At 36.2% G+C, this 14,009-nt stretch overlaps 1 protein-coding gene and 1 non-coding gene across 10 annotated transcripts in view; both read right to left on the minus strand.

Moving 5' to 3' along the window:
• ROBO1 (roundabout guidance receptor 1) overlaps window positions 1-14,009 on the minus strand; it is a 1,191,004-nt gene that overhangs the window by 128,440 nt on the left and 1,048,555 nt on the right. The gene's annotated exons all lie outside the window — the stretch shown is intronic.
• On the minus strand, window positions 8,815-8,978 carry LOC122910842. The gene has a single exon (XR_006385278.1). It is a non-coding gene; the product is annotated as a U1 spliceosomal RNA (small nuclear RNA).

Genomic DNA, 14,009 nt, shown 5'->3' on the forward strand with positions numbered 1-14,009 from the left:
GGGCTCGATCCCAGGACCCTAGGATCATGACCTGAGCCAAAGGCAGAGGCTTTAACCCACTGAGCCACCCAGGTGCCCCAAAAGGCTTGATATTTTACAATTCAAGTTAGAAGTACACCTTTTTATATTGACTTGCAGAGGACAAATTTTCAAATTCTAATGACTTAATGTCAAGGTACTAAATAAATTTAAATTCTTGGATGATTCAAAAGAAGTTTTAAAGGACTTAGCAATGCAAAAACCTAGGGATACCTGTGTGGCTCAGTCAGTTAAGTGACTGACTCTTGATTTTGGCTCAGGTTATGATCTCAGGGTTGTGAGATGGAGCCCTGCTTTGGACTCCACGCTGAGCACGGAGCCTGCTTAAGATTCTCTCTTCTTCTCCCTATGCACCCCCCACCCCAAAAATCATCTGCAAAAACGTAACTTCTGAAAAAAATTAAGTCTTAAGTGTAAAGTGCCTTTGATGATATTCTCTAAAAGCACATGAAAATTATATCAGTGAATCTGGGGTCCACATCATAAATGTATGAAGGTATTTAAACAGCAATCTGGATTTTTATTGTTGTAAGTAAGGAAAAATTGTGATTATCAACATGTGCTCCATACACTACACTGTTGCATTTCTCACCTTTGATTTTTACAACAATCTCACCAAAGGAAGCATATTTTCCTATTTGCGGATGAGAAAACGAAGGCTCAGAATATCAGAAACCCGCTCTCCCGCATTCAGTAAGTGGATCCGAGCTCATACTCCGCAGATCCAAAATAAAACTCACACAGAGTGCTTCCTTGGGAACCAAAAGCAGGAACTTGTATTTTCTTTGCATCCCACATGACAAACTATAAATTAGCACTATCTTGCGCATGGGTAGATGACAGGACTCAATGGCGTGGCAAAGAAGCAGGTGCTGTTGGTGGGCTTGTCTGAATGCGTTAGCCTGGTGGCTCTCCTTCCATCTCACTCCACAGTTTCAGCCTGACCGATCTGGATATCCAACCTAATTGCCCTTAATCCATCTGGCAGCCAGGGGGGAAAAGGTGCATGTTTACACTTGACATCTTGCATGTGTTCTTTGCAAGAAAGGTGTAGTTAGGTAAATATTTTATATTAGTTCCTACACAGAGGAATGGTTCTTCTTTTCCCATATAAACATGCACTTACTATCATGGCATGTTTATAATGTAAACAGCATATTTATAAAGCTTCCCTAATAAAGATGAGGAAATCTGCCATGATCTTTTATAAGCATGATGCATGGGGCAATGCAGTGGCTTAATATGTCTAGGTGAGAGAGGAGTGACTCCATGAATGCATGAATGTTCAAAAGCAAAGGAATACGGAATGATGGATTCCTGAGCGAATTACACGTTGTCCACTCAAGGAAACAAATTTCCATTACTTTCAACCAGTTTTACCCATATTGAGTTCAACTGCTCTTGAGATTTTCCCATACGAGATGATGCTCTTAAAGGTGACATAAACAGGAGCCCGTTTCTACTGAGATCAGCATTTAAAGCTTCATGATCACCTAGATTTGTAAGACTTAAAAAGAGAAAACTTGTGCCATCTGTTAGTAATTCTGTTAATGCATGACAGATTACTTTACAAGTGTACTATTTATCATATTATCAAATTCTTCGGGTTTAAGCAGATAAAAATTGGAGTGGTCAGATGTTATCAAGAGAATATTAGTGCTTTTAAAGCACCTATCCTTTGAACAAAAGAAATGCAAAATCAGCATTAGTTTAGACATGAACCTCAGCATAAGATTTGGGATTCTTCTTTGAGACAGTATCCTTATATAAAAGTGATAATATGTAAAGATTGAAAACTAGAGTCAATCTTAGCCAGCTACAAATAATGAAAAAGAAATCCCCACCACTTTTAAAGGCTTAAAATAATTTCTTTGATTTCTGCATCTTGGACCAGGTTAAAGCATGAAAAGAATGTCTTGTACAATCAAGCACATTTCTCAATCAGTATACTACTTCGCTTTTAAGATTATAATTCATTCTGCCTATGGTACCCAGAAAACAAGTGAAGTCTGGGTCATTCTGAGCAAACACAAAAATTACAGGCAATGGGAAAAGCCAACTTGTAACCAATAAGTTACCAACTTATTTGGTAAAATACATTTTACCAAAATGTATTTCGTTATCATTTAAATGGTTTCTAAATTAGAGTTAAGATTTATAAGCAATGCTTTAAGATACATTTTAAAACTCTTATCTTTTGAGAAGCATTTAATCTGTGATTAATAGAACATTCAAAATAAAATAAACCGGTTAGAGCACCATCCTTGAAGTCACAGATATACCTCTAATTTGGCAAAATACTTTAACCCATAATTAAACAAAGTGTTCTCAGAAGTAGTAAAATTTCATTAGTCCTTGACTATTTGGAGAAATGTAATAGCCTGATAAAATATATCAAAGTCTTGGAAGATGAAGAAACACAGCTGCTTGAGTGAGCATGTATTATACAGGGAGAAAAAAGGCAGGTCGGCGGTGGGGGGCAGTATTTGTAAGCCTGCTTTCGCTATTAGTAGACCCAATAAATTAACCTGAAATTCTTATTACGGGCTTTGTCATCTGACTATGAGTGTTCATTTCATAGAGTTATAATACTTCTGGTTAGTATACTGTATTGATAATTACGTTGAATTATGAGGTACAACTTTAGTTGACTCAAAATGTGTGAGCTACTACTTTCTGGAAGGTCTACTCTGACCGAAGGATCATGGACATTAAACAGAGGCATACACCCACATCAGGTTTCAGCCCAGTGGAATCTAGGAGTTGGCCGATTACCATATGGAAGGTGGCTTGGCCAGATCTGGTTAAGTACTCCCTATGTCTTCTCACGTTGTTTTGGTTGAAACCAACATTTGGGTGGGATTAGATTTTAGAAAAATACTTAAAACTATTTTTAAGGAAACCCGTTTGGGGGAAAAAAAAAATCAGAAAGCCAGAATCATCTCAAGAGATTTAAAAGAAGACTGACAAATGGCCTGAAACACAAAACAGGATAAAACATCAACATTGTTCAAGATTACTCTGATTTTTCACATATGTTAGGACTTGTACTCATAGGGACGTTCATTACATTACTTAGAGGAAACCTGAAAATTTTATAGTGTATTATTTCCTGTTTCCTGAACCAAAGACTATTTGTTGAAGTAGAAAATACATTATCTGAAAGTCTTCAGCCTCTGCTACAGTAACTCTGCATCCAGGGAGAGCCCTCCCTGAATAAGTTTACATATACGTATGAGGACTTTATTAGGAATTACAACAAGGTGTCTCAAGGGACTGAGACGAAAATGGGTAAATGGACTATACATTGCAGAGCCCCCAGAGGTAGATGCCATAGAGAAGGGGACTCATATTTGATGTGCACTTAAAAATTGATCAAAACAAGGTATAGCACGGTTTAATATGTGAAAATAATAACTGAAAATCAAGACATAAGTACTTAGAATAACACATTACAATTGAGGCTATCATGGATAGTCCTCAAAACAACTTTCATTGTTCTGGTTTGATTCTTATAATAATCCTAATGAGTAATCAGGGAAGATGTTATTATCTTAATAGTGTCAATAATTAAAGGACCTGGCCAAGGTCTAGTTGTTAGTGTAGCTTCCAAAAGGAGCTTCAAGGGTCATCTGACTGGCTCAGTTGGTAGAGCACGCAACTCTTCATCTCAGGGTCGTGAGTTCAAGCACCACACTGGGTTGAGAGCCTACTTTAAATTAAATTAAAATTTTAAAAAAGTAATGAATACTGTTTTTCTGAAAATAAATAAATTGGGGAAAAAAAAAAATTTTTAAAAAGAAGGAACTTGAGACAGAAGAGACTTCCCCAAGATGGCCATAGGTTAGGCTTAACTTACTATTTAAATTGTTGCTATTTAATTGTTTTCTTTTTTGAATAAGATGCAGAGGCAACCACAATCACTTAAGACGGACTGGGATACATTCTTAATAACATTCTTGATGAAGCCAAAACATATTCAGAATTATTAATCAAATTGACACAAGGCCATGTTTGTGTCCAATGGATGAACAAGCTGAGGCTGTTGCTAAACCCTATATACTGAAAATACTACTTTCAGTACTTACCAAGATAGGAAACACAGAACTTGAGACACAAAACAAGTGGCAAAATTATATGAAATGAATCCAGGAAAACACTTTACCTGTGGATTTTGTGTTAGGACTTGTCTTAGTCAAATGTAAGTGCTATTTTAGAAGAGTTGATCAGGTCTAATCTGTCATGGGAAAAATCAGAACAGGAAGAAATCCGGTGTTGAGAGGTCTGGCTCTTACTCCTGACTCACAAGACAGATTCATTAAGACTTGGGGCCAATCACATCCCCTCACTTCCCCTTTCTTCTTAAAAATAAAGGAGTTTTCTTATTCACAATCTCTCAAGTCAGCTCCATCTGTAAAATTCTGTGAGTATCCGTAAGCCCCACTTACAGAAATATATTTACTCACAGAACTAACTTGTATAGCATCTCTTCCTTCACATACTGTTAAGCTCATGGAAACCATGATTTATATTTCATTCATTTAATTTTTTCCCAAGAAATATATAATGAACTACCATAAGACCAACCCAGAGAATATAGCTGACTCTCAAGGATTCCTATGTATATTAGAGGAGTAACTTACAAATCATGACTTCTAACAGATTAAAAGAAGAGGACTTAGTAAAAGGCAAAGGTCAGGATGGCAGGGAGATACATCTAGAGCGGATGTGCAGAGTGGGGTTTTGCAGAACATTCATCTGTAGAAGTTGCCTTTAAGTTGGAACCTGAAAAATGAGTAAGTTTTACAAAGAGGATATAGAGGTCAGGACTTTCCAGGCAGGGAAGAGCATAAGCAAAGACTCTCAACATCTGTTCCTTCAAGCCCTTGGTATCCAAGTTTTTAAATACACCTCTAACACATATATAATGAAAAACTAGGGCAATAACCACATGTTCACCAGAATTATGTTTATAATCATACTGTCAGCCAAACGAATTTGTCTGCTAGAACTGAGAATGTCTTTGTTTATCACAATTCTATCAGAAGAGTGCTTAGACTTCACAAGTGGGTCTGAAATGCCTGGCTTTCTTTTCTCTAGTTTCAGTGTCCAGACATAAGTATACGTATAACTATTTAAACAGAATTACAAGTTTCGGGAAAGATTCAGGATGTTCCTTGGGAAGATAAACCAGCCTTGCTCAACCGGCATACCTGATCTGAATCACGGCATTTCTCAATTCTCCTGAGAATTGTACGTAACTAGATGCATGGAAGAAAAGTCAATTTGTTACACACAGTGAATGTCTTTAGGGCATTAGGGCTTAAATTCTCTTGTGGAATCCCCTGCTGATCATTGCATTTCACAATAAAGATGTACAGAGGACTCAAACTTGTTTTTTAGTATTAGTATTTGTCTAAATTCTTTACTCATGTTTCTCACCTAAACTGAATACTCTTGGTGATTCTGTAGAAAACGGAGTTTTCTTACAGTGTTGAATCAGGCAGAAATCAGATAGAAATTTAGATGAGACATAAATATTACATCTCTTTTTATATATATTTATATTTTTTGTTTGTTTATTCAGGAAAGTTAAAATTGCTATGGCCCAAACAGTTCCTGATTTTCCTTTTCTATAGAGTTTTTGATAACTAAATATACCCAGAGTTCAGGAGATATACCAACAATAGTAATAACCAGAATGTCCATTACTAATATAGAGAGGGAGTATGTCACCATCTACAATGACATTTAAGATGTATTTTCTCACTGAATTCCCACAACACAACCAACATAGGTATTATTAGACAATTCAGGTCACAGGTGGAAACAATGACATTTATAGAGATCAAATGTCTGTAAGACCACGCACTTGATACGTGTCAAAACCCAAACTTATAATGTGGTCCTCATAATACAAAAGACCACGTTTTATTCTACTAATCTACTCTATTTCTCTGGTTAAATGTGAAATTTAAGACAGTAGAATGGCACATAAATTTACTTTTGAACTCATTTCTTCCTTCTTCAGTACCACGTTTCACATTATAGATTTATACTGATGTAACTCAGATTTAAATCATGAATAACCTTTTTATGTCTAAAAATATATAAAATATGTAATATGTATGACTCTCTATGTAAGATGGACAGGGAAAAAAATCTAGTTGACTCTACCCGTTTCCTCTGACCTCCACACAATAGAACTACGTATTTATTTTGCAGGAGCACAAATTTAACTTCTCAGGGAAAGGGGGTTCAATGACATCAGCTGCATTAAGTCTGCTGATTTCCTCTAGGGGAGGAGAGGGAAAAGGAAGCAAGCAGACATGGAACAATAAAAGAAATCGGAAGACCAGAGGAAAGCACTAATCGGAGGAAGGGAGGAGGGAGCAGATGGCTTAAGAAGGAGACATGTGGGAATTGGGGGGAAAGGAAGTAATTGGCAAGGCGAGGCTGAATGCCAAATTCGTGAAGGATCTGGAGGACACTGGGGATTTGGATGGGATGTGAGTCAGCTGCTTTTCACCAAAATATCACACCAACGAGGGAAATCAAAGAAACCTACCAAGATATACAGGAAGCAGAAAAGGACTAGCAAAAGAACTGATGACATACTGCATTCTAATAACTACTTCTCAGCATGGGATTGGGAAGGGCTCAACAATTTTTTCAATGTATAACTGATTTTTCTCCTAACTTCATTCATGATTTTCAAATCCTTAACTGGTTTATAAAAGAAATGATGCAGGTTAAGACCCTTCTATTTGTTTTTTAACTATTTTTTACTTATCTTATACACATGTGATTTTTCATTCATATATAAATCAATTCCTTTAAGCAATCTAGGCTTAGGGTGACCAATTGTCTGGTTTTCCCAGGACTAGGGTTTTTTAACGTAAATACCAGGACAATTCCCAGCAAGCCAGCATGGCTGGCCATCCCATCTAAGTCACCTTAAGAAAAATTCATTAATACATTTGTTCATTGTGTTAAAATACACTGATGCTGTAATTTTTCGAAGAAGAATGAAAAAACATGATTATAGTTATGCGATAATTATATCTATAATAGTAGATATACCTACTATAACAGATAACTGTATCTACAATTTCTAGTAGATGAAATTGACAGTAAAATGATTTCAAGTCTGACTATGGCTTTGATGGAAACAATTTATAATAAAACTATTTCTCCATCATCTGAATTATTTTTTCAGTTAAGTAAAAAATACCTTTTTAAGACATACAGACTATTTATAGCATGCTACTATGGCATATAGAACAGGTAGGAAGAAAAATTAAAAAGTCAAGGCACAGTTTATCACAAAGAATAACACAAGTCATTAAAAAATATTTAAGTCACAAGCCACATACAAAGAGAATGGAAAAAGCATGTTTTATTCATCTGTAAATTTTAGCTCAAAAGTTAAGAATTTCAAACATGAAAAGATGAATGTCTTTTAAGCTTTTCTTTTAACTGGTAAAATGAAATCACTCAAGATAAATGAAAGCCAAAGGTTATTATTAAGAAACTAACTCTGATATTTCAGAATTGAGTCCAGGTAGATCTCACAATCTACACGGCACTGTTTACAGTATTAGTTTTTTTTAAATTAATTAATTTATTTGACAGACAGAGGTCACAAGTAGGCAGAGAGACAGACAGAGAGAGAGGAGGAAGCAGGGTGCCTGCTGAGCAGAGAACCTGATGCGGGCTGGATCCCAGGACCCTGAGATCATGACCTGAGCCGAAGGCAGAGGCTTTAACCCACTGAGCCACCCAGGTGCCCCTATGGTATTAGTTTTTTATTATACTTTATTGTATCTATACAAAATTGCCAAGCCACTACATCAACAATATTTTCTTTAACTCAATTTCCTAATCATCATATAATTTCTTATAATCATTTAGTTCTTCAGCAATAAGTTTTGAAGTGTGTACAGCTGATTATATTTGAACCTGGTTAATCTACAATTTGGACAGTTAATCATAAAACACATTCAACTGAATAATTCACTGATTCATAATATCCTTTTTAACATAGATCCTTCTTTCCCTAAATGTCATACGGTAAACAGTTATGGGTCATCCTCATATCTTTTGAGATCGGGTTAGAGCCAGGAGAGAGAGATCATGCAAGAGGGGCAGTGAGGGAGAGGGGTGGTGGCAGAAGGAGGAGAGAGAATCTAAAGCAGACTCCATACTGAATGCTGAGTCTGATGCGGGGCTCGATCCCACAACCCTGAGATCATGACGCTAAGAGTTGGCCACTTAAATGACTGAGCCATCCAGGTGCCCCTGCACCAATTCTTAAATGTACCAATCCTACGTTCAAGACCACCATCACCTTCACGATGTGAACTACCTCTCCAGACCCTTATAAACATAATGTTTTATTTCAATTTTTTTTCAAATATTTTATTTTTAAGTAATCTCTACACCCAACATGAGGCTGGAACTCCCAACCCTGAGATCAACAGTTGGGTATTCTCTGGACAGAGCCAAACAGGCTCCCCTTGAAGATAATATTTTACAGCAGAAGCTAAAGGATACTGTTATTCTAAGTTGAAATCTACATTGATAGCAAGTCAGAGTCATTATGTGTGTGTGTGTGTATAGTATATAATATATATATAAGAGCCTACAGAAAATATTATTAGTGAGCAAAAGACACAGGCTCACATAATTGTTCCCCAGCCAATTCAGAGTTAATTGCTGCATTAGTGAAATTTTTAGTATTTATCTGACAAAGTTTTATCCCACCCCACCCCCCCGGAGAAAGCGCAAACACAGTCCCCCACTACCACAAATTATGCAGTCGAGTTTCCCACATTTGGGGAAATCCCATGGGTCAGCACATCCAGAGTGCAATGGATAAGCCTTGTCCTGGGAAAACCACCTTTGTGATCATGGTATCTCCCCTGTCAGGGAAGTATCTGACAAAGGTTTTATCAAGATTAACTAGGTCAACATAAGCAAAGTACTTAGAATAGAGCCTGGCACATAGCAAAGTGCTATAGTAAGTATTTACTACCATCATCATCATTGTCACCATCATCTTCTTTCAGGATACCTACTGGCAAGTATAAGTGTGCCATAAAGGAAAAAAAAAAGCTTATTCATTTAGTTTCTAAGGGAATTAGAGATAACATAGAGTATCAGGGACATGGCAGGTACTCAATACTTTTTTTCCCTAATTTTAACATTATCAATTTTTCACATTTAATTTCACAAAACAATTGTGAATTTAAGCACAATATTTCCAAAGTATGTTGAAATAAAATAAATGTATCACTTTTTGTAAGGTACATCCAAGGGTTCTCCATTACCCTCTCAAAAAAGTTTCAGTCCTCTGATTCATCTCTATGAGAAAATTTCATTTATTAATAATAATGGTTATGACTAATTCTCAGGCATATGAAGTAAATCTACTTAATCCAGCCTGCCAGTTAAACTACTTCTATTTCTAAATCTAAGTATAAATACTCATGTCTAGAAAAAAAATAAAAGGAAGAAAGACTAAACATCATCTAAGTCCTCCTTCAAATTATTCCAAGATATAAGAACCAAAAGAGTTCTGAAAGAGTCTCCTGTCAAGTAGGAAAATAAGAAAATGCTATTTATATATTGCTGGTTTATAATCATCACAGATCTAAAATTTGGCTCAGAATCCAGGTCAGTGTAAAAAGAAATGACTTAAGAACATCAAAAATACAGGTGCAGCTACAATTCAATTACATATTTGCCCTTTTTTGTAGGGTGTGTCTTTGTTCTCACAGCTGGGAGAGATGTACTTTACATTTTCAACAAAGAAAGCTACCACATTAAAGAACTCAAGAAATTCCTATAACCAAAACTGTAGCAATAACTGTGCAATCTTTACTTGCCTTTCATAATGATATTATGGGCTTTAATCTCCTGTTCATCTGTACTCAATACATTTGGCAAAGTACATTAACAACAGAAATGAAAACAATTATTTGAAAACAAAGCTTAGGAAAGAAGAATCACGTAAAATATCTAATAACCAATATCTCTTAAGAGACTACTTCCAGTTTGAGGGGGAGAAAAAAAGAACTGGAAATAAACGTCAGACATTCTGTTTCTGTTTGAAATTTTTGTTTTAATTACTTAATTTTTGTCTCGCTTAAAGGGAAACAAAAGCAAAAACAAAAACAATTATGATCTAAATAAGAACAGTAATTCTGAACTCAAACTGCTGATTTTAATCTATTCATCTCCCTGTATATATAATTTTTTTTTACCTCTAGTGTTTTATCAGTTTAACAGTCATAATTTATCCAAAACACACAGATGGTCTTAGAATAATAGAAGTTTCAGATGTTACAACTTCCTAACATATGGAACACTATCGTGGATCATCATTTTGGCAGCATTTAAATGATTTTAAATTATTTATACGTTAACATCTTGGCATTTTTTTGTACTCATAGGTTTTTACAACTTTAAACTGTTTTGATTCCTGATTGGAGATGGTTCTTTTTTTGACTCTACCCTACTAATGTGTAAGAGAAATAGTACCCTGCATTCACAGGAGAGCACCTTCTGGGGCAGCAAAGGATAAATGAAGACCCACTAATAAGTTAAACATTATGGCAAAAACCATGACATTGCTTCAAATTCAGTATTTGATACAATAAGAAGTTCTGAGATTTATAAAAAATCAAATTTACCATAGCACTATTAAACTGTGAATATCACAGAAAATGCAGAGATACATATATATTAGGAGTAAGTCTGAGACGTTTCAAAATGTGAGACTACAATCCCCTTTATCTTTTATCTTCTATATAAGATACAATATAAAAAGAATTGTTCAGGGACGCCTGGGTGGCTCAGTTGGTTAAGCAGCTGCCTTCGGCTCGGGTCATGATTCCAGCGTCCTGGGATCGAGTCCCACATGGGGCTCCTTGCTCGTCGGGGAGCCTGCTTCTCCCTCTCCCTCTGCCTCTGCCTGCCTCTCTGCCTGCCTGTGCTTGCTCTCTCTCCCTCTCTCTCTGACAAATGAATAAATAAAATCTTTAAAAAAAAAAAAAAAAAAAGAATTGTTCAATCTCTGTGTCTGATTTCAATCTTTCCAATCTCTCCTGAACCAGGAGAGTGAGGTTTCAACCCGTCTATTCCACGGACAGTGCTCTTGGGAAGGTCATCAATGAATGACCACCAAGTTGTTCAATTCCATGGTCAATTCTCAGTCCTTCTATTATGTGATAAACCAGCTGCAACTGGCTCAGTGTTTGGCTACCCTCTGCTTTCCCTCCGTTCTCACCGCTCACTCCTAGTCTCCGCTGCTCTTTCTGTCTCTCCTCCCTGAGGGCTAAACATTGGACCTCTTTTCCTTTCTACATATAATCACTCCCTTGGTGACTTCAGTCTCCTGTTTTTAAATAATATGGACACGATGATTATTTCCATATTTATCAGGACAAGCTACATTAGCCTGTGGTAAGAAATGCTCCATGACTTAATACAACAAAGATTGCTCACTCATTTGATGTGTCCATCATGGCAGACAGAGGTGTGGGGTAAAAAGTTTTGTTACCCATCACTGAGGGACCCAGGTTCTTTGAGTGTCCATGTTGTAGCTGCACTACTTGGAACAAGTGTCCCCCTTGGTTGCCACATGGTGAAGAAAGAAAGTGCTGGAGGCTCACTCACCAGTATTTAATTTATTGAATTTCAACTCACAGCCCACGAAGCTGAACCAGTCCAATTGGTCTGCCCAACAGCAAGGAAACTGGGAAGCAGAGTCTTTCATCTGCCCAGAAGGAGGGGAGGGTTGCACAGTAATGAGTACTTGCTATGTCTACCACAACTCAATTTTTTCTCCAGCCTCAACCTCAACTCTGAATTTCTGACTCATGTTTCCAACTGCCTGTTTGACATTTATACTTGGATATCTAATAAGAATTTCAAAATTACAACGTCCAAATCTGACTGCTGATACTTCCAACCCCAAATCCTCTCTTTCTACAATTAATGGCATCTCAATATTTTCAATTGCACAGACCAATCAATTAAGGTAAGCCTTGACTCTTCTCTTTATTTATAAGCCACAGCCAATCTGTTAGCAAATTCTGCTGGCTATCACTTCACAGCAGATCTAGAATTTAACCACTCCTTACTACATCCCCTCCTAGCGCACAGAGCCAAACCACCATTTCCATCTTGTCTGGATTATTGCAAAATCTCCCAACTAGTCTCGCTGCTTAATCATTATTATCCGTCAGTGTTTTCTCAAGACAGCAGAGGATTCTGCTGAGAATGCTCTGATGCTTTCCACTTCACTCAAGGGGAAAAGCCAAACTATTTACAAGATCTATAAGGTCTTATAGTAATCCATATTTATATCTGTACCTATGTCTACATCTATATCTATATATCTGTATCTACAGTCTAGTTACTTGTTTTCCCAATATTATCTCCTACCAACCTCTCCTTTGCTCAACCCCCACTGACCACTTCCCTCCTTTAAAAAAAAATGTGTTAGGTGGTCCCCATATTAAAGTCTTTAAACTTTTCTTCTGTTTACTTTTCCAGGTGCTTGTGTAGTTTCCTCCTTCAATTTTTTCAGGTTTTTATGGGAAGCATTCTCTGGTCATCCTATTTAAAACTGAAATCCTACCCCTATCTTAATTAATCTGTCTACTCCTTTAGTATTTTTTATAGGACTGATTATAGTCTACCATTTTATATATTATACTATCTATTTTGGTTTTTACCTATACTCTCACAGAATTTAAACTTCAGAAGGGGTCTCACTGATTTCTCTTTAATGCTGCATCTCCAATGCTAAGAATTTTAGCATTCATTGGTATTAAACACAAATAGGTAATTAATCAGGAAAGATCTGAAGGAGGAAATGGGTAATAATAGTTTCAATGTGTTTGAATCACTCAGGCAGGGAAATGGAAATTACAGATAGTGGACATTAGATGACTTAAAATATGTTTTTAAGACAAAGATATTATCTTAATTATATATAAATCTAAAAGGAATCTGTCATCACCAATAAAAGAAGCATTTGTTTTTATAGTCTCTACTCCCCTATGCTCTCAACTTCACTTCCCCAGTATTTCCCATACAGTTCACTTTGCCATGTGACTTTTCCACACCTCTTAAAAGTACAGCCAGGTTATTCTCATTCCAATTGCTAGAATTATAAAAATCCTTTGAGACACTCATTCTAATTCAGATCACTGCAGAAAAAAATGCTTGTTTTTGTTTTTTTTTTTTCTTCAAGGTCCCTAAAATCTGTCTACCATAACCTTCTTGATTTTATTTTTCACTATTTAATTCTCATGCTAATCTGCTAACTGGTTGTTCAGAAATAGTGCAAATGTTTATTAGGGTTATGTGGTCTGTATTATAACCTTGTTCTTCTACACATTTAGAATGACTTTTCCTTAAACACGTATTCTCCTGAGTACCTCTAAATCTTGGCCAATGAATTCATAACGGACACAGAGTATGAGCAAAACAAAGAAGCTTATAGAGGGCAAGACTGTCCAATCATAGAACCAAGGAGAGTTCAGTTATTTTGGTACGTTAGCAAACACCTGACAAGACAGAAAAAGAAAGAAAAGGCAAAAAAATCATACGGACTCACTGATGTCAAGAAGAAAATGCATCCTTACTCCAGATAGCATATTTCTCTACTTGTATATAGCAGGAATTTGAAATCTAATAATCTAGTCATGCAATTTTATTTTGGAATGAGATAAATCTATCATGAACCATCATTCAGAATGAGATTTCAGTTTTTAGGAACAACAGTGAATTCTACAGAACACAAAAGCCATTTGAAAAGGAGAAAGAGGTAAGAAAAAAACAACCCACAAATGCTTAAGTGACTTAGGAGGCCTCTGGAAACATACTGTATTACCGAATTTTTAACAATTTTTACGGTAGCATATGGAGATGTGATATGCCCTGAATTATAATAA

This window comes from Neovison vison, chromosome 6, assembly GCF_020171115.1.
Source record: "Neovison vison isolate M4711 chromosome 6, ASM_NN_V1, whole genome shotgun sequence".
Classification (NCBI taxonomy): domain Eukaryota; kingdom Metazoa; phylum Chordata; class Mammalia; order Carnivora; family Mustelidae; genus Neogale; species Neogale vison.